The sequence below is a fragment of the Trichosurus vulpecula genome, chromosome 7 (genome assembly GCF_011100635.1).
Source record: "Trichosurus vulpecula isolate mTriVul1 chromosome 7, mTriVul1.pri, whole genome shotgun sequence".
Lineage (NCBI taxonomy): Eukaryota > Metazoa > Chordata > Mammalia > Diprotodontia > Phalangeridae > Trichosurus > Trichosurus vulpecula.
Genome location: NC_050579.1, coordinates 256,683,158 through 256,710,954, shown reverse-complemented (window position 1 = coordinate 256,710,954; position 27,797 = coordinate 256,683,158). Strand labels below are relative to the sequence as shown.

The window sequence follows — 27,797 nt, the reverse complement described above, 5'->3', positions numbered from 1 at the left end:
AAATCTCCAGGGCCAGATGGATTTACAAATGATTTCTATCAAACATTTAAAGAACACTTGATTCCTGTACTGTATAGATTATTTGGGAAAACAGGCAGAGCGTGAAAGGGAGGAACTACCGAGCTATCTTGGCTCCCCCGGAATGAAGCTTTTTCTGAAAATTCTCTTTCTATATCTTGCTGTTGGGCTTTGTTAGTAATATATAGGAGTGCGGAGGATATATGTGGGTTTATTTTGTATGCCGCAATATGCTAAAATGAATCTGAAGAGATTTGAGAGAGTTAGAAGCCACTAGTAGACTGAGAGGGGTAGGAGCGCCAGGCACAGGGATTGGCAGCAGACCAAACCAACTAGGAATGTCAGAGGAATCCAGCCAGCAAGCTGATCTGGGAGAGTGCTGGGTGAGCGAAACGCCAGGGCAGGAACAGGCCCAGAGCAGAAATACTGGCTATGGCTGCAATGGAGCCCCAGGCCTCCCAGGTCAGGACGAGAGTATGTTGGAGTGCAAAACCTGTGGCCATGGGAGCAACTAGCCCGGAGGCCTCCAACCCCGGGCAAATGCAAGGGCACCAAACCCCAGGTCTCACAGCCCAGGACTGGAGTCTGTCAAAGCACAGAGCCTGCAGCCACCAAAGCAGCTAGCCCAGGGACCTCCAACCCACAGTCTAAAGGTTTGAAACTTGCCTTCTTGGACTCCCAGTAGCCAGGATGTGCAGGTAAAATGGCCCTTGAATAAACCCAGAGAATAAAACCTCAGGAGAAACAGAGGAGCCAAAAAGGGGAGGCCAAGCTTCAGTAGTGAGAGAAGTGGGGGAGAGCGCCCTTCTTGTGGTGGTGGAAGGAGACTAGTGCAGGAAGAGAGGTGTCCCAGCAGCCCTCACCTTAGCAGAACAACAAGAGTAATTGAGCCCCAGGGGGTGGACTAACTAATAATGCTAGGACCCCAGACTTGGCTTTTCACAGCCAGGGGAAGTGGCAGACACCAAAACAGACATGAGTTGAGACCACCACTGCTGTAGAGCAGTCCTGGGGAAGAGGAGATTCCCAGCAGGCAGACCACCCCTCCCCCATGCCTCACGAAACCAGAGGCCATAGCACATAAAGCTAGATCTCAAAACAAAAAATTTGGGACAGAGCCCCCTGAGCCTCAGAAACAGAGATCCACTTCAGAAACCAGGAGGGGAAAAAAAACATCATGAAAAAGAATTGTAAGAAGCTTTCAAAGACCATTGACTCATATTATGGAGACAAGGAAGATCAATTCAGAAGAGGACAGCATGGACACTACGCCCACATCTGAAACCTCAAAAGGGAAAGTGACCTGGTCTCTAGACCAAAAAGCATTCATGGAAGAGCTCAAGGAGGACTTTAAAAACCAAATTAGAGAGGTCAAAGAAAAAATGGAAAAAAATTCATTGAGAAAAACAAATCTTTCAAAGGTAAAATTGGGGAATTGGTTAAGGAAAATCAGAATGTAAACGGAGAAAATGTCTCATTGAAAAGTAAAATCAACAAAATAGAAAAGGAGATAGAGAAGACAAAGGAAGAAAACAAAACATTAAAACTTAGAATTGGGCAAATAGAAGCTAATGACTCTATGAGACATCAAGAATCAGTCAAACAAAATCTAAAAAATGAAAAAAATAGAAGAAAATGTGAAATATCTGATTGGAAAAACAACCAACCTGGAAAATAGATCCAGGAGAGACAATCTAAGAATTATTGGCCTACTGGAAATCCACGATGAAAAAAAGAGCCTGCACAGCATCTTCCATGAAACCCTTAAAGAAAATTCCCCGGAGGTCCTAGAACGAGAGGGTAAAACTGTCATCAAGAGAATACAGTGATCACCCACAGAAAAAGTTCCCAAATTGAAAACTCCAAGAAACATTATAGCCAAATTCCAGAACTACGAGGTCAAGGAGAAAATACTGCAAGCAGCTAGAAAGAAACAATTCAAATATCACGGAAATACAGTCAGGATCATGCAGGATCTTTCAGCTTCTACATTAAATGACAGGAGAAATTGGGATACAACATTCAGAAAGGCAAAGGAGCTTGGACTACAACCAAGGATCAACTACCCAACAAAAATTAGCATAATTTTCCAGACAAGGAGATGGACATTCAATGACATAAGGGAATTCCAGACCATCCTGAAGAAAAGGCCAGAGCTCAATGGAAAATTTGATCTCCAAATACAAAACTCAAGAGAGACATAAAAAGGTAAATGGGGAAAAAACCTTAATTAATCAAGAAGGCTAATTAATTACATCCTTATATAGGATTATTTTGTTTTATATATGTTTGATATATATATATATACATATATATATATCAATATTGAGAATAGTATACTTATAACAATTGAAAGGCATATTCATAGACTGTGGATGTCAGCATAAAATAACAGATATAATGGTAAAAAATATAATTATAGAGATATAAAGGGATGGTTCTGGGAGAAGAGGTAAGGAGTTAGTAGAAAAGGGTAAATTACATCACATGAAGAGGCATGAAAACATATTGTAGTAGAAGGAAAGAAGGGAGGGAGAAGAACAGTATCTGAGCTTTACTGTCATCAGATTTGGCTCAAGAAGGGAATAACATATGCTGATAAGTATAGAAATCTAAGTTGTCCTACAGGCAGTAGGAGGGTAAAGGGAGAAAAAAGGGAGGGGGGTGGTGAGAAAGGAGGGAAGAAGCAGCAAGGGGAAAATGGTAAGATAAGGGAGAGGAATCAAGAGGGAGGGTAAACTGAGGAAGGTGGTGGTCAAAAGCAAAACTTCGTTGAGGAGTGGAAGGGGAAAGGGAGAAATAAAAGTATAAACGGGGGGGAGGTAGGATGGAGAAAAAGGCACAGATAGTAATCATAACTGGGAACGTGAATGGGATGAATTCTCCCATAAAAAGGAAACAGCCGAATGGATTAAAAAAAAATAATCCTATGATTTGCTGTTTACAAGAAACACATCTGAAACAGGGGGATACACATAGGATAAAGGTAAAAGGCTGGAGTAGAATTTATTGTGCTAAAGTAAAAAAAAGCAGGGGGAGCAATCCTAATCTCAGACAAAGCAAAAGCAAAGATAGATCTAATTAAAAGAGGTAAGGACAGTACATCCTGCTAATAGGCACCATAATAATGAAGCAATATCGTTGTTTAACATATATGCCCCAAGTGGTATGGCATGCAAATTCATAGAGGAGAGGTTAAGGGAGTTACAGGAAGAAATCGACAGAAAAACCATAATAATGGGAGACCTCAGCCTCCTCCTCTCTGAACTTCACAAATCTAACCTCAAAATAAACAAGAAAGAAGTTAAGGAGGTGAATAGAATTTTAGAAAAGGCAGCTATTATAGACCTCTGCAGAAAACTGAATGGGGATAAAAAGGAATATACTTTTTTTTCTCAGTGGTACATGGCACATACTCAAAAATTGACCATACACTATGGCATAAAAACCTCACAAGGCAACGCAGAAAGTCTGAAACACTCAAAGCATCCTTTTCAGATCATGATGCAATAAAAATTATTTGTAACAAAGAACCAGGGAAAAATAAGGTAAAAATTAATTGGAAACTAAATAATCTAATTCTAAAGAATGAGTGGGCAAAAGAACAAATCACAGAAACAATTACTAACTGCATTCAAGAGAATGACAATAATGAGACAACATACCAAAACTTGTGGGATGCAGCAAAAGCAGTTCTTAGGGGAGATTTTATATCTCTAAATGTTTACATGAATAAAATAGAGAAAAAGGAGATCTATGAATTGAGTGTGCAACTGAAAAAGCCAGAAAAAGAACAAACTGAAAATCCCCAATTAAATACCAAATCAGAAATACTGAAAATCAAAGGAGAGATTGATAAAACTGAAATCAAGAAAACTATTGAATTAATAAATAAATAAAAATTGGTTTTATGAAAAAACCAATAAAATTGATAAATCTGTGGTCAATTTGATTAAAAAAATGAAAGAAGAAAATCAAATTACCAGTATCAAAAATGAAAAGGGTGAATTCACCTACAATGAAGAGGAAATTAAAACAATAATTAGGAATTATTTTGCCCAATTGTATGCCCATAAATTAGACAATCTTAGGAATATGGATGAATATCTACAAAAATAAGTTGTCCAGGTTAACAGAAGAGGAAGTAAAATTCCTAAATAACCCCATCTCAGAAAAACAAATTGAGCAAGCCATCAATTAACTCCCTAGGAAAAAAATCTCCATGGACAGATGGTTTTACATGTAAATTTTTCAAATATTTAAAGAACAATTGATTCCTATATTTTATATACTATTTGGGAAAATAGGTGGAGTCCTACCAAATCCTTTTTATGACACAAATATGGTACTAATACCCAAACCAGAAAGAGTGAATGTAGAGAAAGAAAATTATACACAAATTTCCCTAATGAATATTGATGCAAAAATTAAAAAAAAAATAAGCGAAACAATTGCAGCAACTTATCATTAGAATAATACACTACGACCAGGTAAGATTTTTTCCAGGAATGGAAGGCTGGCTCGATATTAAGAAAACCATCAGCATAATTAGCCATATCAACAACAAAACCAGTAGAAACAATATGATTATCTCAATAGATGCAGGAAAAGCCTTTGACAAAATACAACACCCATTCCTATTAAAAACACTAGAAAGCACAGTTGTTCATGGTTAGGGTGAGCTAACATAATAAAAATGACAATTTAACCTAAATAAGTTTATTTATTCAGTGCCATACCAATAAAACTACCAAAAATTATTTTACAGTGGTGAATAAAATAATAACAAAATTCATCTGGAAGAACAAGAGGTATAGAATATCTAGAGTATTAATGAAAAGAAATTTTAGGGAAGGTGGCCTAGCCATACCAGATATTAAACTGTACTATAAAGCAGCAGGTACATAAGACACAGTATTCAATGACTATAGCAATCTACTCTTCAAAAAATCCAAAGAATCCAGCTTATGGGCTAAGAATTCACTATTCCACAAAAACTGCTGGGAAAACTGGAAAATGGTAGAGCACAAACTGGGCATAAACAAATATTTTATACCATATACCAAAATAAAGTCAAAATGGGTTCATAATTTAGGAATAAAGGCTGATACTATAAACAATTCGGGAAAGCAAGGAATAGTTTACCTATCAGATTTATGGGAAAGGAAAAAGTTCATGACCCAGAAAGAGATTGAGAGCATTACAAAATGCAAAATGGATAATTTTGATTATGTTAAATTGAAATTTTTTGTATAAAAAAAGCCAATGCAACAAAGATTAGGAGGGAAGAAGAAAACTGGAAGAAAATCTTTACAACCAGTGTCTCTGATAAAGGCCTCATCTCTAAAATATACAGGGAACTGAGTAAAATTTATAGGAATACAAGTCATTCCCCAATTGATAAATGGTCAAAGGATATGAACAGACAGTTTTCAGAGGAAGAAATTAAAGATATCTATAGGCATATGAAAAAATGCTCAAAATCACTACTGATTAGAGAAATGCAAATCCAAACAACTCTTAGGTAAAACTCTAAGGTAAACTCTAGGTAAAATCTCTCCTGTCAGATTGGCTAAAATAACAAAACAGGAAAATGATAAATGCTGGAGAGGATGTGGATAAATTGGAAAACTGTTACATTGCTGGAGGATTTGGGAACTGATCAAGTCATTCTGGACAGCAATTTGGAACTGTACCCAAAGGGCTATAAAAATGTTCATACCCTTTGACCCAGCAATACCACTTCTAACGGTTGTATCCCAAAGAGATCACACAAGTGGGAAAAGGACCCATATGTACAAAAATATTTATAGAGGTTCTTTTTGTAGTAGAAAAGAATTGGAAATCAAGGGGATGCCCATCAATCGGGGAATGGCTAAACAAGTTGTGGTATATGAAGGTAATGGAATACTACTGTGCAATAAGAAATGGGGATGATACAGACTTCATATTAACATGGAAAAACCTACATGATATAATGCTGAGTGAGTGGAGCAGAATCAGGAGAACATTATACACAACAACAGATTTATGGATTTTGTGATGACTAACCCTGATAGACTTTGCTCTTCTCAGCAATACATGGTGCAAAGACAACTCCAAAGGACTCATGATGGAGAGAGCTATCTACATCCAGAGAAAAACTATGAAGTATGAATGCAGATTCTGGCATAGTGTTTGCTCTCCTTTGTTCCCTTTGTTTTTTTTCTCTTTTGTTTGTTTTTGTTTTACTTTGGTTTTGTTTCTTCTTTCTCCTGATATATTCCATTGGTCATAATTCTTCTTTACAACTTGACTATTGTGTAAATTAGTTCAATGCAAAGTTATATGTAGAAGATATATTGGATTCCATGCCATCTTGGGGAGGGAGGGGAGAGGGGGGGAACAAAATCTGGAACTCAAAATTATGTGGAAATGAGAGTTGTAAACAAAAAATAAAAAATCTTAATTATAAAATAAAATAAAATTCAACATTTGACTTTAAAAAGCCTCATTCCAACTGTATTAACACAATAAATTTTGCATTTTTTCCTTTTCCTAAAAAAAGGAAAGAGAATTTCCATTTAAAGTTACTGTAGATATTACAAAATACTTGTGAGTCTCCCTGCCAAAACAAACCCAGGAACTATATAAACACAATTGCAAAACACTTTTCACACAAATAAAATCAGACCTAAATAATTGAAAAAACAAAAGTCACTCATGGGTAGGCCAAGCTAATGAAATAAAAATGATAATTTTACCAAAATTAATTTACTTATTTAGTGCCATACCAAACGAAGTACCAAAAATTATTTTATAAAGCTAGAAAAAAATAACAAAATTCATCTGGTAGAATAAAAGGTACAGAATATCAATGGAATCAATTAAAAAAATGCTAGGGAAGGTGGTCTAGACATACTAGATCTTAAACTATATTACAAACCAGCAATCATCAAAACTATTTGGTACTGGCTAAGAAATAGAGTGGTAGATCAGCGGAATAGGTTAGGTACACAAGAAACAGTGGTCAATGACTATAGTAGTCTACTATTTAGTAAACCCAAAGACTCCAGATTCTGGGATAAGAACTTGCTATTTGACAAAAACTGCTGGAAAAACTAGAAAATAGCATGGCAGAAACTAGGCATAGACCAACATTTTACACCATATACCAAAATAAAGTCAAAATGGGTACACGATTTAGATATAAAGGCTGATACTAAGAGCAATCTGGAAGAGCTAGTAATAGTTTATCTGTCAGATTTATGGATAACAGAAGAATTTAGGACCAAATAAGAGATAGAGAATATTATGAAATGCAAAATTTTAATTACATTAAATTGAAATTTTTTTGCGCAAACAAAGCCAATGTAACTAAGATTAGGAGGGAAGCAGAAAACTGGGAAAGAATTTTTACAACCAGTGTCTCTGATAAAGGCTTCATTTCTAAAATATATAGAGAACTTAGTCAAATTTATATTTCCCAATTGATAAATGGTCAAAGGATATGAACAGTTTTCAGAGGAAGAAATTCAAGACAACTATAGACATATGAAAAAATGTTCTAAATCACTATTGATTAGAGAAATACAAATGAAAACAACTCTTAGGTACCGCATCACACCTATCAGATAGGCTAACATGACAAAACAGGAAAATGATACATAGACGTGGGAAAATTGAAACACTATTGTATTGCTGGTAAAATTGTGAACTGTTCCAACCATTCTGGAGAGCAATTTGTCAGTATGCCCAAAGAGCTATAAAAATGTGCATACTCTTTGACCTAGCAATGCCACTTTTAGGGCTGTATCCCAAAGAGATCCTACAAATGGGAAAAGGAGCCACATGTACAAAAATATTTATAACAGCTCTTCTTGTGGTGACAAAGAATTGCAAATTGAGGTGATGCCCATTAATTGGGGAATGGCTAAACAAGTTGTGATTTATGAAGGGAATGGAATAGTATTGTGCTATAAGAAAATGATGAGGAGACAGACTTCAGAAAAACCTGGAAGCCCATGAAGTTACGGTGAGTGAGGGGAGCTGAACCAGGAGAACATTGTGCATGGTTACAGATACATTGTACGATGACTAACTTTGGTAGACTTGGCTCTTCTCAGCAAGGCAAGGTTCTAAGAAAACTCCAAAAGACTCATGATGGACAATGCTATCCATATCCAGAGAAAGAATTATGGAGTCTGAATGCAGAGTGAAACAAACTATTTGATCTCTTTTTTGTTTGTTTCTTCTTTCTTGTGATTCATTCCATTTGTTATAATTCTTCTTTGTAACATGATTAATGTGAAAATAAGTTCAATGTAAATGTATATGTAGAGCCTACATCAGATTGCATGCTGGGAATTAGGGTGTGTGGAAGAGAAGGAGGGAAAGAAAAATTGGAACTCAAAAGTTTGTGGAACTGAATGTTGTAAACTAAAATAAATAAAAAATTTAAAAGAATTAAAACAGATTCCATCCTGCTTCCCTAAGATTTTCTCTTCTCACAGCCATATCCAAGGTTTTCTAATAATAATAATAATAATAATAAAATTTAGTGATTACCATAACGTAAGTGAAAACCTGGCTCATGGCCCCCACCTTCTCTGCATTATAACCCACTGAGCCACCCACTTCTGCTATCTCATCTTCTTCTCTAATTCTGTTTCTCCTATGTGGAATAGCACCTTCTGGGCAGGACCCCAGAAAGTATGCTCTCATTCACCAAGGGAGTTGCTTTATTCAGTTTTTGAACTTTCATCCTGGATCTAAGCTTCCTTGATTGATAACTGATTAGTTCCCTAGCCAAATACACATAACCATCTCCAGACCAGGACTTGTTTTGAATCCAATCTAGTTATCTCTTCAGGGCACCTTGCCATCTGCCGTGCCACCAGAGTCATCCTCTCCTCAAACTTGCCCTCTTCCTTATGCTTTCTTCTTTCTTTGGGCACAGTGGTCAGATAAATACTCCCATTGCTTCTTTAAAGTGTGGGTTAAGTGACTGTTCTATAGATCAATTTATTAGCTCTGACATTCTGAAGACCATAACTCCATTGCCCACCGGTCCCTTATAGGTGCTATCTTCCCCCATTAGAATTAAGCTCCCAAAGGGCAAAGACTTTCCCACTTTTTGTATTTGTATCCTCAGTACTTAGTACAATACCTAGAACTTAGTGGTTAATAAATGTATTTTTCAAAATTCATGCTTTTATTGTAATACAATACAATAAATATTTATTAAGTGCCTACTATGTGCTAAGTACTGTGCTAAGTGCTATAGGGTTACCCCCACAGCAGCTGCTAGCCAAATTGTTGTAATACATGCCAATGCTCTACAAGTCACAGAGTGTAGTATACCCTTTATGAAGGAGAACTTCAGGGGCAATGTAGTTTGGAGTTCCAATAAGTGAGTGTGCCGAACATCTCTGATGCTGCTTTTTAGCTCTTTGCTCTAGGGTCTTTAGCCTGTCTCCACATTGACAATTTGACACTTCATCCCAGAGGTCACTAGATTCCATGCTATCCTGTCTGATGTAAGTCCCTTTCTAGTACTATTTGGAATACTGAGTCCATCTGAATCCAGTGCAGAGCCCCAAATCAGTCAGTTTAACGTGACCATCATAATCTATCAAAATGTTATCTGCCTTGATGTCTCTGTGAATAATGCCCATCTCATGGATACTCTCTATGGCCAAAGTCAATTCTGCAGTGTAAAATCTGGCCAGGTGCTCAGGAAAGACCTCCATCCTTATGAGCAGGATCACCATGTTCCCAACAAGGATGTAGTCCATCACAAAATGCAGGTTGTCTTCTTTGTCTTGGAAGGAGTAGTAGAGTTTAACTCCCCCACTCATTATTGTCTGTCTCCACCAATATACAGACACACACACACACACACACACATATATATACATATGTATATATATGTGTGTGTGTGTGTGTGTCTGTGTGTCTGTGTGTACCTTGCTGCTTTGACATGAGCCACCTGGTCATGATTTAGAACCTCCTTCTCACTCAGGGTTTTAATGGTGTACATGGCATGAGTACCTACTTTGAAAGCAAAGCAAACTTCTCCAAAACCACCAGTACCCAGGGTTTTAATTTTCACAAACATAAAGTTGTCCATTTTGGCCCTCTTGAGCCTGTTGTAGTTAGACTCCATCTGGTAGAGGATCTTCCTCATCTGTTCCTGTTCAGCTTCACAGAGACCAGCTTTAGCCATTTCTTGCTCCAATTGCAAACTTCTGTTGATTTTCTACTGGTAGATTTTAAGACATTGTCCACATGGTGCTCCATATAGAACTTAAAAGCAAAAGAGGAGTAACTATTATTAATTCAAGATTCTCTCTTTTCTTCCTCTTTGCTGTTCTCACAAAGAGGGACAAGAGAGGTTTGTATTTGCGTTATATCCTTCTCTGGCTTTTCCACCTTGGAATTCTTGCTGCTTTTTTCATTTCTCTCAACACTGTCCTCAGCCTGACTGCTTACTGAGTTAGGGAACCCTTGAAGACTCTCTTTCACCCCCACACAAAGGCTATTTATGTCAAACTGTTCTGAACTATTTGTAAGGAGCAAATGCTTGGGATATGGAGATGGTGGGCACCCTGGCTCCTGAGTGCTGTAATCAACATCCAGTGGGTAAGCATTTGGGCTTCCTTTTTGGAGACAATACAGCTCCATCAATGCTACATCTTCCATGGCTGGTGTCTTTGGAGGAAGCCAGGCAGGGCAAGATGGACCTACAGCTATCTGAGGCTCTGGCCTCATGATTCTTATGCTCTTCACTGGATGCAGGATGTGGGCAGTTATGACAGTTGCACTGGGGCAAGCGATATAGGCATTCATTTTGCTGGCAGGTCCTGTCCCAATGGACACAGACACTGGTAGCTGTTGGTGTTGTTGAATGAATTAGTTCATTTTGGCACATGGCTATCTGGCCAGAATCAGACATGTGGTCGAGGGGAAGCATCCAGGCTTGGGTTTTGTAAAGATTGCCGCCTTGACAGAGTAGACAACTGCCAACACTGGACTGTAGGGTTATTCATGTCATACAAGTCCATGTTCAGGCTGTTTCTAGATGGAGTGTTGGGACTCTGTTGTGGATTGTCTGAAAAGTCAATCAGAAAAGTGAAAAAAGTGCCAGACTCTGGGCAACCATCATATACATCTGGTGAGAGGAGGGGCTGCTCGGATTATGATGAGAATGTGTCATGTACAGACTTGTCGCTGCTGGCTGAAATGTGTGACCAGTTACTCACACTTGCCCTTTACCTGGAAAATTCACATACTCTCTGTCTTGCTGTATCTTGTTTAGAAAAGATGGCCTTCACTGGATGCCGTACCCCATTGGCTCTCCCTGTACTATCACGTGTGGCCTGCCATAGTGTGGGCCATTTGAACCATGAGAGGGCTGGAACTGCAGGACCTGGCTGCTGTGATTAGGAACTGCATAATTAATGCCCTGGAGCCTCTAAATTTGCAGAATAGGCTTTGGACTGGTGCTGATGGCTACCAGGGGTGTTATGAGGGTTGACCCCAAGAGGCCTCCATCATGTAGGCATCAGAGCTGAAGGCTGAGGAGAAGAAAGCAGATAATCCATGTACTGCCTGGTACATCACTCAGCATTTTTGCCCCTTCTCCCAAGCCTGTCACTTCATAGGCTGCACTACTGACATGATAAGATGAAAAAAATTTACTTGATCTTTCAAAGCTTGGCCTTTGAGTTACATTATTTGGCACACTTCCTTTTCCTGAGCAGGGCTGATTAGGGAGCCACACAATTTGCTCATTTCTGGGGTCCACATAACTAATTTTACTAATATGCTCCAGAGCAACTTCAACGTTTTTACCGCCTGTTTGTTTGAGTGCTCTTATTGCCATCTCCTTATCACATCCTACTTGGACCAACTCCTGTAACATCTACGTTATGATCTGAAAAGAATGCATTTATGTTTTTCCTTTTCTGCATTTGGTTGAGATTTTTTATGATCAATTTTTGTAGGTGCCATGACTTGCATAGAAAAAAGGTATATTCTTTCTTATTCCCATTCAGTCTTCTACAGAGATCTTTCTTTATTATTTTTTTTTTGATTAGATTTACCTGGTTCTGAGAGGGAAAAGTATCTGAGAATTTTCTGCAAAGAAATCATAAATGAATCCATCAAATCTACTGTGATCTTCAATAGCTTTGATGGATTCATTTATGACTTCTTAGAGGGAAAAGAAGAAGGCCCACAATAGAGCCTCGGAGAACACCCATATTTAGTAACCTCATCCTGGATAAATATCCAGCAAAGGATACTGATAAATGAATGTCAGACAAACAGGAGAAGAAGATGAGAACAATGACATTAAAATCTTCATAGAGAAGAATATCAAGGGAAAGAGGTGATTAGCTCAGGTGGCATGGAGAAATAAATCATGAGAAATTAGTAAGTACAATGAAATGAAGACTAAGTAATTAGATATGGTGATTAAGATATCATTATAACTTTGGAGAGAAAAATTTCAGTCGAATAATTAGGTAAATGGCCAGATTACTGGTTGGTCTGGGTGCTGTCCTTCATTCTTAAAGGGGACCAAAATGACATCACTATTTTTGAGTCAAGTTAGAGTGTATTCAGCTGGCTGATCAGACCAATATGAGCTCAGAATGCTCCCCTCAGTCAGGCATAAATAGACTATGTGAACATTTGGGGTGGATTCTCTAAATTTTCACATCTTGCATTTCTTTTAAGCTACTGCGATTCTACTTTGCTCATAAAGCACAATACTTTTTTCATGTGGGCATGCCATGCTGGACAGTCCTTGGCAAGCATCTCCCAGGCCACAAAATCAATTCCAAAATTCTTCAGAGTGACCTTCATAGTGTGCTTATATTTTTTCTTCTTTCCACCATGTGAGGGCCTTCCTTGCACAAATTATCGGTAAAATAGTCTTTTAGGCAAGAGTGTGTTTGGCAATCAAACAATGTGTCCAGCCCACTGGAGTTGCACTCCCTGCAGTAGAGTTTGAGGGCTTGGCAGTTTAACTTGAGAAACAATTTCAGTGTTCATTATCTTATCCTGCCAGGTGATCTTCAGAATCTTCCTAAGACAATTCAAATGGAAGTGATTCAGATCCCTGGCATGGCACTGGTAGACTGTCCAGTTTTTATAGGCATACAACAATGAGATCAGCAGAAGGTCTACAGAGCTCTTTTGCTGACCTCATTGTTGTATAAGTCAGATCATAGGGACTTAAGAAGAAAATGAGGAGAAAGTAAGTGGAGGAAGCACTTACAGACAACCTTCTGAAAGTTTAGCCAAGAAAGGGAAGAGAGATAAAAGACAATAGATACTGGAGATGGATCAAGTGAAGGTTTTTTCTTTTCTTTTCTTGTCTTTTGAAAATGGCGGAGACATGGAAACGTTTGTAGGTAGTAGATAAGCATCCAGTAGACAAAGAGAGATTGAAGATAAGTGAGAGAGTATGAATGATAGAGTGGACAATCTGTTGGAGAAGACAGGAAGGAATAGGATTACATGCATGTAGAAAGGTTTGCCATGGCAAGGAGAAGGACCATGTCTTCATGTGAGACAGGGTTGAAGAAGGAGATTCAAGCTATGTGAGTTGTGTGAGATGAGGAGGGTAGAAAAGTGAATGACCTCATGTTTTTCAGCAAAATATGAGGCCAACAATTTGGCTGAGAGGATATGCATATGAGAGACATGAGAGGTTTGGAAAAGGATCAAAAGATGGGAAGAATTGCCGTGATGGGTGGGATAAAGAATTTTTTTATGGAGATGAAAAAAGATTGCCTTGTAGTAATCAGGGCATAATTGATATTATGCAACATACTTTTGTAGTGGTCCCACATCACAGTTTAATTATTTTCTCCAGGTTTGTTCAGTAATTACATGAATAGGAGTGTAAACAATGGTTGTTTGAGGTGGGTGTATTTCAATCATTAGACTTGGCAAGCCAAGATTGTTGGTAGGATAACAGGCAAAGAGATATTAGAGGACAGTATAAAATTGAACTGGTTCACCAACGAGTCAAGATCACATAGGGAGGAGAGTAAAACCAGCCCATGGGTGATGGACTGGGAAAGAATTGGTGGTTGGATGGAGGGATTGGCATGTCACATTGAGAATGTAGGATAAGATTGGGTGTTATAAGCGGAGGGATAGGTGGAGTGAAAACAAAGTATGATTAACTAAAGGAATTTCTGAGTTTACGAACATGGAAGTGTAACACTTTTTGGTGATGGTAAGGTCAAGGGTATAATCATTCTAAGCATAGTTGAGGTGTCATGGAGGAGTAAATCATGGTCAATTAGTAAATTCAAAGAAATGATGGTGTTTGAGGGTGCACGAACATGAACACTTTATCCCTTAATATGAAATCAGACCTTGTGGAGGAGAGAGAGACTATAAGCCAAGCACTGAACACACTGAAGAAGGAAGGAGAGTATCTCAGATGTTGGTAGATAACAGCTACCAAAAACTCAGTCTCAGAAAGAAAAGCTGAGAAACTCTCAAAGCAAGCACATGCACACAGTCAAACAGACACACAGACACACACACACAGACACACACACACACTCACATGCACAGAAATCTCAGGAGTTGATGGATTAGACTGATTGACAAATTAATTCTATAAAGCTTTCAGAGAACAGTTAGTTCTCATGCTATATAAACCATTTACAAAAATGTAAAAATACAGTAATAACAAACTTTTTCTTGACATCTTTTATCCTAATATATAAACCTGAGAGATAAAGTAGAAAAAGAAAACTATTGATTATCTTAAGTAATATTTATTTTTGTTACAACATTGAGTAAAATATTTGCAAAATGTATAATAATACATTAAAAATATTCACTATTACCATTGTGGTCTTGTACTAGGAATATTAATATTAAAAATATAACAGTCATATATTAAATAACTTCTATTTTGAAAGTCTAGCAAACTCTTCCACCAAAGCTGCTTGCAACCCTTCTGTAACTTAGAAGACAAATGCTAGGGTGTTGCCTAAAATGATTCCTAGGTGAAGTAACTCAACTAGAGTTACAGATTTAGTTAGTGACCACCAGAAACTGTGTGACTAGGAAGATTTTGTTAAAGCCTTAGATAGTCTAGTCAATTATAAAAGCAACAGACCTTTTTATTTTTCATGTTAATGAAATACCTTTAACGGGGGAAAGACAACAGATATTTAATATGTGCTAGGCATGGAGCTAAACACTTCACAAATATTTTCTTCCTTAATCCATAAGACAAGACTATAAAAACACAAAGTTAAGAGAAGCATGAAAAGGTAAGTATGAGCAAGCAATCAAAAGGGACTAAAAGAGGTTAAATTGTTCTTATTGTTCTGTAAAAGGGGGATTTGTATAATCTCCCAGAACTCCATCATCATCAGGGGTCATAGAGGAAGTTTAATTAGATAGAGAAAATCTCTGTTTTGGTAATCTCAGAAGAAGAATGAAAAGGATGGGGAAGAAGAACACACTACTAAACCATGTGGGCAGGAGAGGAATAATAGGGAAAATTATCTCCCATAAATGTACAAGTAGAAGACTACACAACAAGAAGGGGAAAGTGTGAGGTTGTGGGTGACACTTGAGTGACAGTCTCATCTGAACTGGTCAAAGGAGGATAGAATACACATCTGTGTTAATACACATTTGGGTTCAGAAATATTTCTTTTCCAACAGGGAAATAAGAACAAAAGGGGTTAAAGGAAAAGGGCAAAATATCATAAATGAATATTGATTAACATTTTTAAAAATAGTCCTAGCAAAAGACTGCAGCAAAAACAAAACAAAAAATCCTAAATACTGTGATCAAGCTGAATTTATTGAAGGCACACAAGAATGATCCGATATTAAGAATTATACTTAAATTTGTATATGTGTATATATAAAACACATATAATTGATTTTATCAGTAGATACAGATGTTACCTCTGATGTTACAACTGAGACACAATGTTCCAAGCATGATCAATTTATTATCAAAGCTTCCTAGGCAAAGACCTGAAATGAGGGAGATAGCTCTCTTTTGTAGTTTTGGGGAGTATAGAACAAGGAATAGGACTTTGTATGTAGGGAGCAAATGATGGTTGATAAAAAGAGCTTGGCAACATGAATGGTGAAATCAATATGATTGGTTACAGGGCTGAGGCACTGGGGACAATATGATTGCTCAGAAATTGGGAAAGAGGGGATAGCAGGAACTCCCTCCTTCTCTCAGGTGACTAAGAAATATTCCATTGTCTGATTCCACCAGATTCAATCAAAGAGTCTTGACTGAACCAAAGACAAAGTTAAAGATAGTGGACCAGATTCTTTGGATAATAAACCAGACATCCTTGAAAGATAATTCCATACTGGAATTCCATACTGGTCCATACTAGACCAGACTTTCTGTTATCTACTAATATCCCTCAAGGATGACTGATTTCCTTGAGGCAAAAAGAGAACAGAGATTAGCAGGAGAACTGGATTTCTAAATTTAACTCAATATGAGCCAGCTGAATTTCTGAACTAAGCTGAGAGACAAAGAATCATGACTTGGGCAATTACAGGACAAAATCAATTAACTGTAAATAGGATCAATTTAAAGATGTTATAAAATCAATCTGATTATTTCATAGAAAAGAACTTTCATATAGGACAATAAACATTTACATGAGTAATCAATATAAAGCATAGAATTATAATAAGACATGATTATAAAATAATATGATTAAAAAGTAATAGAACCAAAGAATTTTTAGTAGAGTTGTAAGGGACCTTAACAATCATTTGGTCCAAAGCCTACTGTAACATCAGTGCTGCTAGCAACTGCTGTGGAGGTGTAAGACCAACAACACCAGCACACAGGAGGGCTGCTAGCACAGGTTCTTTGATCTAATTTTCTGAAGTAAAGCAACTTTAAAGGGTTTAAATTCTCACTTTTATTAAACATACATATATCATTCACTTAGTTCAGGATAAAAAGTTAGCACCCTGAACTTCAGAGAACACAAACAGAAATCACAAGCAGAAATTATATAACAGAGAAAATAGCACAAATCATCAGACAGGGCTTCTAGCTGGCTTCTAGCTAGTAATACATTTGTAATTACCAGAGAAAGAAGCAACAACATCTGGGTTTTCAAAGCCGGTGGGGGGCTCCTTAATAGCTAACCAGGGTCTTGTCTGACCAAATCACACAAACACTCTTCCAATGAGTGAGCTCCAAAGCAAAATATTAACCTCAGAGTATATATAAACTTCTTCAGGGTCAGCCTACAAGAGGTCATCACAACTATGTGACTCAAACTCATGTGACTTAGGTTTTCTTATGACTTAAGCAGGTCATCAAGGACACTTGATTCAATCAAAGAGTCTCTACTGAACCAAAGGCAAGGCTCAATCAAAGGCACTTCATTGCCTTAGTGCTGACAGGTACTCCAAAAGAAAAAAAAAGTAAAAAGTCACATTTGCTTACCATTACACCTACACAAAAAGAATTCCCTTTTAACATACTGGGGAGAAGATCAGGAATGAAACACTCAAATTATTTGCAATGAAAAAATACTGGAAGCCTTCCAATTGGAGCTTCCAAGATTTTCATTTGTCTGGAAAATATGAAGAGAAATTAGACTAATTGTAGTACAATTGGATGGATTCTTAACTGATTGAATGGCTGGATCTAAAGAGTAATCATCAGCGAAATTCAATTTCATCTTGTTAATAACTTTCCAGTGTGAAGTGGTAGGGATCTGTGCTGTAAATATTTTTAGCTCAATGATTTGGATAAAGGAATAGAAGATAGGCTTATTAAATTTGCATATAGAAATCTGGGAAGGAAATCTAGTAAAATGAATGACAGTCAAAATTCAAAAATATCCTGACAAAAATATCCTGGGCCAAACAAAAAGAAAATTGAAATTCAGTAAGGATGAATGTAAATGTGTTCAAAAATTAATTTTGAGAGTACAAAATAGGCAATACATAATTAGCCAGTGGTTTGTAAAATATTTGAGTGTTTTGCATGTGTTACATGAGTAAAAAAAAGGATGTGACAGGCCCAAACTTAATGCTATTTAGGCTATGTAAGATATAAATAATTTTTGTGAACAAGGGAGTGATATTTCTCTTTATTCTGTTTTGGAAAGAACTCCTCTGCTGCAATGTCTTTGATTTTGAGTGCCACTTTTAAATAAGCTGGAGAATATCCAGAGAAGATAACCAGAATTGTAAATAGCTTTACGTTTATGGTATTTCAAGACTGGTTGGAGAACAGGGAATATTTTGTCTTGAGAAGAGAAGGGAGATGGGGTTGGAAGAAACACATTATAACTGTCTTCAAGCATTTGAAGGGCTGTCATATTGAAAAGGGATGAGAATTCCTTACTTTGGACCTAGGTGGAAATTTCAAAGAAGTAAATTTAAACTTGATATAAATAAGAAGTTTCTTAAAAATTAGAGTTATCCACAGATGAAATTGGATGCCTTAGGATTGTCCCCTTATTAAGAATTTTCGAAGATGGCGGCTGGAAAGCAGGGACTAGCGTGAGCTCCCTGCCGAATCCCTCCAAAAACCTACAAAAAATGGCTCTGAACCAATTCTGCCGTCACAAGCATGACGCACAAAAGAACAGAGGAAGCAGGGCTCCAGCCCAGGACAGCCTGGATGGTCTCTGGGTGAGGTCTATCCCACATGGAGCTGGGAGCTGGGAGCTGGGTGCAGGGAGCTGGGAGCAGAGCAGAGCCCAGTGTGAGCAGCATGAACCAACCAGACCAGGAACTGGGCGCAGCGGGCCGTAGCGCCCCGAATCAGCAAGCTGCAGCAGTTACCAGACTTCTCAACCCACAAACACCAAAGACAGTGGAGAAGGTTAGTGGGAAAAGCTGCAGGAGTGGAAGGAGTTCACAGTTCGGCTACCAGCCCCGGGGGCAGCGGAGGTGGGGCAGCTACAGCTGCTGTTGCTTCTGACCCCAGGCCCACCTGGTGGGAGGAATTAAGTGGCAGATCAGAGCAGGAGTGAAGATCTAAGCCCAGTCCGGGTTGGGGGTTCTTGGGGAAGGAGTGGTGTTACCGGCCAAGTTGGAGCCAAGCCAGAGCTGAGCCCTGCCCTCCTCAGACCTCCACACCCAGGGCCTGCTGAGATAAACTCAGGGCTCTGAGAATGGGTGGAGCCAGGAGGAGGGGTCTCACCTTTGTTGCCTCCCTAGCAATTCCAGGTCTTTGCCTGGACCTGCTTGAGCACATGGAGCTTCTGGCTCTCTGTCTGGGCTTGCCAGAGCACATGGAACTTCCGGTTCTTTGCCTGGACTGCCTGACTGCAGGGTGCTTCGGGTTAGCGGGGGAAGAGAAGGGGAGGAGAGTAGGTGCATTTGGGGCAGTCTTAGTACTCAGGTGCCTTGATTTTACCTGTTCTTTCACCCACATAACCAAAGAATGTACCTACGTCACCAAAGATATAAAAATGCTGCTTGCTGAAATAATAAACGGAGTCATTCACCATCTTTTGGCTACCGCCCATACGTTGTCCACGAGATCAGGCCCTTTGCTAGGCAAAAGCCTGGGTGTGGGGGGCTAACAACAGACCCCCACGATTTGGTTGTGAGGCCAGGGACTCACAACAGAGTAGTGCTGGTGTGGCAGAGCTGGCACCTCCCCCCTAAACGTGGAACATAGAACTTTCTAGACTACAAGCAGTCATACCCCACTGAAAAACTCAAGGGTCAAGTTAGTTGGTTGGGAATACGGCCAGGCAGTGAAAACGCACCCAGATTCAGTCCCAGACTTTGCATTCTTTCTTTGGTGACAAAGAAGACCAAAACATACAAACAGAAGAAGTTAACAAAATCAAAGAGCCTACAACAGAAACCTCCAAGAAAAACATGAACTGGTCCCAGGCCATGGAAGAGCTCAAAAAGGATTTGGAAAAGCAAGTTAGAGAAATAGAGGAAAAATTGGGAAGAGAAATGAGAAGGATGTGAGAAAACCATGAAAAACAAGTCAATGACTTGCTAAAGGAGACCCAAAAAAATACTGAAAAATACACTGAAGAAAACACCTTAAAAATAGACTAACTCAAATGGCAAAAGAGCTCCAAAAAGCTAATGAGGAGAAGAATGCCTTGAAAGGCAGAATTAGCCAAATGGAAAAGGGGGTCCAAAAGACCACTGAAGAAAATACTACTTTAAAAATTAGATTGGATCAAGTGGAAGCTAGTGACTTTATGAGAAATCAAGATATTATAAAACAGAACCAAAGGAATGAAAAAATGGAAGACAATATGAAATATCTCATTGGAAAAACCACTGACCTGGAAAATAGATCCAGAAGAGATCATTTAAAAATTATTGGACTACCTGAAAGCCATGATCAAAAAAAGAGCCTAGATACCATCTTTCAAGAAGTTATCGAGGAGAACTGCCCTGATACTCTAGAGCCACAGGGCAAAATAGAAATTGAAAGAATCCATCGATCACCTCCTCAAATAGATCCCAAAAAGAAATCTCCTAGGAATATTGTCGCCACATTCCAGAGCTCTCAGATCAAGGAGAAAATACTGCAAGCAGCCAGAAAGAAACAATTTGAGTATTGTGGAAACATAATCAGAATAGCCCAAGATCTGGCAGGTTCTACATCAAGAGACCGAAGGGCTTGGAATATGATATTCCGGAGGTCAATGGAGCTAGGATTAAAACCTAGAATCACCTACCCAGCAAAACTGAGTATCATGCTCCAAGGCAAAATATGGATTTTCAATAAAATAGAGCACTTTCAAGCTTTCTCAGTGAAAAGACCAGAACTGAATAGAAAATTTGACTTTCAAACACAAGAATCAAGAGAAGCATGAAAAGGTAATCAAGAAACAGAAATTGCAAGGGACTTACTAAAGTTGAACTGTTTTGTTTACATTCCTACATGGAAAGATGACATGTATGATTCATGAGACCTCAGTATTAGGGTAGCTGAAGAGAATATGCATATATGTATATATATGTTTATGTATATATATAAGAGAATGTGTATCTATGTATATATCTGTGTGTGCATATATATGTATATATATGTATATATGTGTGTGTGTGTGTGTGTATATACATATATATATATACATATAAAAGAGAGAGAGAGAGCAGACACAGGGTGAGTTGAAGATGAAGGGAATATATCTAAAAGAAATAAAATCAAATTAAGGGATGAGAGAAGAATATATTGAGAGAGGGAGATAGGGAGAGATAGAATGGGGTGGATTATCTCGCATAAAGGTGGCAAGAGGAAGCAGTTCTGTGGGAGGAGGGGAGAGGGCAGGTGAGGGGGGAATGAGTGAATCTTGCTGTCATCAGATTTGGCCTGAGGAGGGAATACCATACATACCCAATTGGGTATCTTACCCCACAGGAAAGAAGAGGGAGGAAGATAAAAAAAAATAAAAGGGGGGGATGATGGAGGGGAGGGCAGATGGGGGTGGAAGTAATCAAAAACAAACACTTTGGAAAGGGGACAGGGTCAAGGCAGAAAGTTCAATAAAGGGGAATGGGTTGGGAAGGAGCAAAATATAGTTAGTCTTTCCCAACATGAGTATTGTGGAAGGGTTATACATAATGATACACATGTGGCCTATGTTGAATTGCTTGACTTCTTAGGGATGGTGGGTGGGAAGGGAAGAGGGGAGAGAATTTGGAACTCAAAGTTTTGAAAACAGATGCTCAAAAACCAAAAAAAAAGTTTTTGCATGCAACTAGAAAATAAGATACACAGGCAATGGGGCATAGAAATTTATCTTGCCCTACAAGAAAGGAAGGGAAAAGGGGATGGGAGGGGAGTGGAGTGATAGAGGGGAGGGTTGACTGGGGAACAGGGCAACCAGAATATATGCCATCTTGGAGTGGGGGGGAGGGTAGAAATGGGGAGAAAATTTGTAATTCAAACTCTTGTGAAAATCAATGCTGAAAACTAAATATGTTAAATAAATAAATTTAAATAAAAAAAACACTGGAGAACATAGAAATAAATGGAGTTTTCCTCAAAAAAAAAAAAGAATTTTCAAGCAAAGTAGAGATGGAATTTTTTTGTTGTTTTCAGGTGATATACTTTGTCAAGCATTTTGTTAATTTGGTTTTTGTTGAAAAGTTTGTTTTTTTAAAGGAAAAATGAACCAGTAAAAACATTTTTAAAAAGTAACTTAATTACTGGCATTGCCTCAAATGCATGATTTTTCAAATTCTCAGAAATGTCCTACTAGATACAGAAAACAAAATTTTAGAGTGGGAAAGGACATCTTGTTCAATCTTTCATTTTTGAGATAACCAGACACCAAGTTTCCAAGAAGACAAGGGCCTTTCTCCAGACAGGCAGGTAGACTCAGAGCTATGACCTCCTATCAAAAACTCTTGTTCCCAAGACAGCATTCTTTTAATTCAAAGTGGGTTCCAGAATTTTCCCTTAATTAATGTGGAAAAAGTAGGTGATGCAATGTTCTGACCTTACTCTTCGGATTCACTTCACACTCACATCTCTTCTTCCCTCCCCTTCACTCAGGGCCAGCTTCTTGATGCATCACCCTTACAGTAACGTTTAGCTAGACACTTAGATGGAGCTGGGACAGGAGAGGTCCATCTAATGACTTCAATGAAACATGCTGCTTCTCAACAGCAGCTCTGGTGTTGGTTTTTACACTAACCTTTCAGATTTATCTCCAACTAGATAAAAATAGATATGCAGCTGTTATCTTATTGATTCTTCTAGTATCAGTCTTATTTCTCTTAAAAATTACTTTGATTCTGTTTAATCCTAGTTTTCACATTGATAAAGAACATAGCACACGTTCCAAATGTATCCTTAATTTCTACAGACCACTTTGGTCATTTTCCTGAGAGTTTGTTTCAAGTGTTCTCTGCATTTGGAGTGGAGGAGAATATCAAAAGTTTGGCCTTTGGGAATAGCTGTGAATATCTCCTGTTTTCATTACAGAATATCAATATTGGGCTATTGTTTTTTCATTGAAGGAATTGGAGGTAAGTAGCACAAAGCTTAATTGTCTCATGCATCTGAATGTAGAAAAGATCAAATACCATGACCTATTTTAAACAAAAATGTCTAGGCTAGGATTCGAGTGGGCAAAGAGGAAGATAGATGCTCATTCAAGGAGGAAGAAATGCTATGAAGAAATCACCCAGCATTGGCAATATTTTTCCAAGTTCTGAGGAAATTTAATAGTAGAGACATAGAATTGTAGGATGTCAGCACCAAAAGAGTTCTGAAAGTTGATATAAGTCAAGCTTTATTTTTACAGATGAAGAAATTCATACATAAAATAAGACAACATGAGAAGTAAGTAGGCACATTGGTAAAAATATCATAGACAAATATACATATATTTTTAAAGTTACATGATTCCTTTTATCATATATTTAAAAGGAACAGCAAGTTGTATACCCTAGATTTGCATTTTCATGTACAGTTATCTTTTTTTCTTTTCCATGTTATTAAAATACTGTTTTACTTATTAAGTTCAGAATAAAATAAATTAAACTCTAAAAAATTCCAAACCATACAGTCTTGCTATGCTTTCAATGGAGCTCAGAATTTACCCTTAGAGTCTGTTGTTATTGTTGTCCAATCTAGACAAATACATTTTTACATATTCATTCAAAGATACATGAATTTCTGTGAATATATGAATGTTTTTGTGGGCACAAGTCCTTCTTCTACCTTGAACCTATTTCATAATTTATATATTCATTAGCCTGAATTAAAGCATAATTTTATGCCTATAGAATTATATTCTGAAGTAGCAAACTAGAAATCTTCTGTGAAATAAATGATTTCAACATACAAATTACCTCACTTTGAAACTAAGGGAATTTAGAGACTTTTTTATTATTTATTTTTGAGAGGCAATCAGGATTAAGTGACATGCCTGGAGTCACATAGCTAGTAAGTGAGCCTAGATTTGAATTCAGGTCCTCCTGACTCCAGGCCAGCGCTCCCCAATTTTCTGTACTATTTATTTTATTTCGTAATTCTCACAGGGTTGATCAAAACAAGCAGAGAGTTATGTTCACTTTTTCTTGTGAGAACCTTTACAGTTGTAACATCAATCAATTTAAACAGTTCAATATGAGACAAAAATGGTCTCAATTCAATTTGATCCATTACAATTCTATTCAATTAAAACTTATCTGCTTTAATTCCCTAAGTGCTGGTGCTCAGCAAAGAGGAAATGGGTCTAAGAATCTTAAAACCAAATAGAGAAGATAGGACAGAAATAACTATGACAGAAAGCAAAATATGATAAACACATCAGACGCAAAGAAGTAACAGTACCCTGGAAAGAAAAAGATCCCCTTCAATTAGCGAGATCAGGAAAAGATGAATAGAATATTTTAAACTGTAGCTAGAGTTCAGAGGAACCAAATAATTTTTATAGGAAGGAACTATGGTACAGTGGGGGAAAATAATAAACCATAGAGTCCAGAGAATCTGTTATTTGAATTATAGCTTTGTCTTACTGGCTAAGTAACTGTATCGGCAAATTAGCAACATTCTCTTGTATTATTTCATACTTTTAAAAATAAAGTGGTTAAACTGGGTGATTTTAAAGATCCCTTCTGACATGAAATACTATGTCCAATAGAGAAGAGTACATTCTTGGCACATGGTGTATTATGAAAAAATGTACCTTCCTCGAAAAAGCCAAAATTGCCTAGAGAGTGAAACAGAGTCCCATGAATTGGGCTAAGAGAAATAGAAGTATCTACATCCTGAGTGGTGTAGTAATAGAGTGCTTGACCTGGAGCCAGGAAGACCTATGTTCAAATGTAACCTCAGACACTTATTCGATGTATGTCTCTGGGCAAGTTCCTTAACAACCTTCTGCTTCAGTTTCCTCAACTACAAAATAGAGATAATAACGGTACCAGCTTCCTAAGGTTGTTGTGATGATCAAAAAAAATATTTGTATCTCATAATGTTTTATAAAGAGTGAAGAGTTCAGGACCACAGTGAGGTTGTGAGACTGAGTGACTGAAAGTATGATAATGTCCGTGACACTAATAGGGAAGTTTTGAAAAGGGAAGGATAACGAGATCCATTTTGGGCATATTGTATTTGAGATGTTCACGTGACAGAAATAAAAGGAAAATGGGTGTTTCTATAATGTTTTCTGTGATGTTTATCTCAAGGTACAGAGCTCATCTTGAACACTTTTCTATGAAAATAATCTGCCAGGACCTCAGGGTTTGAAAATGACTAAAGATGATAATTTTCTATCCAAATAGATTAATCTTTAAGCTCAGGTTAGAATATCTGTATCATAGATTGATGAGAATCTCTTCTTAGTAAAAATACATCTCCACTCCTGTTAGAATAATCTATAGCATATCTCTTTCCTTCATTAATACATGATTTATCATTTATATATAAAGGATAGAATATAAAATCCTTTTTTGTTTTGGTTGTTTTTAATCTTCCCTAGGTGAGATGACATGAAGCAAACAATGTGGTTGGAAAATCCAAACTTTTGGGACTGATTTAATCCTGTTGGGGCTCTTTAGCCAAAGCAAATACCCTACTCTCTTCTACTCACTGATATTCATTATTTTCGTAGTAACTCTGACCGGGAATGCCACTTTGGTTCTTTTGTTTCAAAGAAATCTTCACCTCCACACTCCCATGTACTTCTTCATCAGTCAGCTTTCCCTCATGGACATGATGTATATCTCTGTCACTGTGCCCAAGATGCTGTTGGATCAGGTGATTGGGATTCATAATATCTCAGCCCCAAGCTGTGGAATACAGATGTTCCTCTATCTAACACTTGTGGGAGCAGAGTTCTTCATTTTGGCCGTCATGTCTTATGACAGGTATATGGCCATTTGTCACCCTCTCCGCTATCCCATCGTCATGAACCATAGAGTTTGCATACTCTTTGCAATTGTCTGTTGGTTCTTAGGCTCCATTGATGGTTTTGTGCTCACTCCTATCACCATGAACTTCCCCTTTTGCAAATCCTGAGAGATCCAGCACTTCTTCTGTGAGGTCCTTGCCTTGTTGAAACTCTCCTGCTCAGACACATCGCTCTATAAGACTGCCATGTACCTGTGCTGTGTCCTTATGCTCCTCAACCCTGTCATAGTTATTTTAAACTCTTACTCCCTTATTCTCCTCACAGTCAGTAAGATGAATTCAGCTACTGGTCATAGGAAAGCATTTGTCACATGTTCCTCTCACATAACTGTTGTTATTCTCTTTTATGGAGCTGCTGTCTACAACTACCTGCTTCCTGCTTATTATCATACTCCTGAAAAGGATATGATGGTATCTGTCTTCTACACTGTCCTAATACCTGTCATAAACCCTCTCATCTACAGTGTCAGGAATAAAGATGTCACAGTAGCTTTGAAGAAAATGTTATGGTCAAAGCGAGTTTTAGCTAATTTTCAGTAGTAGAATATGGTCTCCAAATTCTAAAAACACTCTATATTATTTTATTTATTATTGGTTCATTTTATTCAGGTTATCTTGTGGTAAACAGTCATCTCTCTCTCTCTCTCCTCTCCTTCCAAATTAATTTCCTCTCTTTGACAGTTTTTTAAACCTTTTGGGTTAATATTTTCCTGGTTTAGTGTAAAAATTCTTTGACATTTAAGTCAGAATATAAGGATTTGTCTTCTCTACCCACACCTTGTTAACTAGGTTCCCTCGAACAAAAAGATACTTTGAATGCCTAGGTTGGATGCTCCCAGACCCTGGCAGAAAACAATCTAATATTTATTTAAATAAAACAATCTTTAGGATAAGTAGCAATGATAAATAACAAATGTACAATATTAGATTAGGGAACTAAAAAGTAAATTATAGGGCAGCTAGGTGGTGCAGTGAGTAGAGCACCAGCCCTGAAGTCAGGAGGACCTGAGTTCAAATCCAGCCTCAGACACTTGACACACTTCCTAGCTGTGTGACCTTGGGCAAGTCACTTAACCCCAATTGCCCTGCCTTCCCCCCTCCAAAAAGGAAAAAAAAATAAATTAAAAAAAAGTAAATTATATCTGACAACGTTGTGATTCATTTGATTTATAAGAGGCTATGTGAAACACAACTTAAGTTAAAAAAAACAAGCTTCTCACTTCGGGGCTGTGAGAGGAGGGGGGGAAATTGATAATAAGGGTATGAGGTGAAGGTGAGGCTGGTCAGAGAAACCGCAAGCTAAAACAATAGACTGTCTTCCCATATCCTGATTTCTGGAGAAAAATTGTAACATTTGTCATGGATGCAAAAAGCTTAGCTAACTATTGTATTAAGGCAGTTTTGTGGCATAATGGATAGAGTGCTAGGCTTAAATTCAGTAAGACCTAAGTTAAACTTGGACCTCAGACACTTACAAGCTGTGTGACCCTGGGAAAGTCACTTCATTCTGTTTGCCAGTTTCCTTATCTGTAAAACGATCTGGAGAAAGAAATGGTAAACCGCTCCAGTATCTTTGCCAAGAAAACTGCAAATGGGGTTATGAAGAGTCAGTCACAACTGAAATGAGTGAACAACAACACAAAGTATTGTATTAATATGATGATCCAAGACTACTCTGAAGGACTAATGATGAAAAATGCTATCCATCCCCAGAGAAAGAACTGGTAGTGTCTGAAAACTTTTTTATTGTCTTTATTTTTCTTGAGTTTTTTTTCTCTATGTTTTCTTTCACAACATGACTTATGGATATGTTTTGCATGAGTACACATGTATAGCCTATATTGAATTGCTTGCCTCTTACATGACTGGGGGAGTGGTGGTG

The 27,797-nt window shown here is 37.8% G+C and overlaps 2 pseudogenes; one reads left to right on the top strand and one right to left on the bottom strand.

Moving 5' to 3' along the window:
• Positions 1 to 606: 606 nt before the first annotated feature.
• On the bottom strand, positions 607 to 11,923 carry LOC118857913 (annotated as a pseudogene).
• A 13,571-nt stretch (positions 11,924 to 25,494) lies between these two features.
• LOC118857912 lies at positions 25,495 to 26,455 on the top strand (annotated as a pseudogene).
• Positions 26,456 to 27,797: the final 1,342 nt, after the last annotated feature.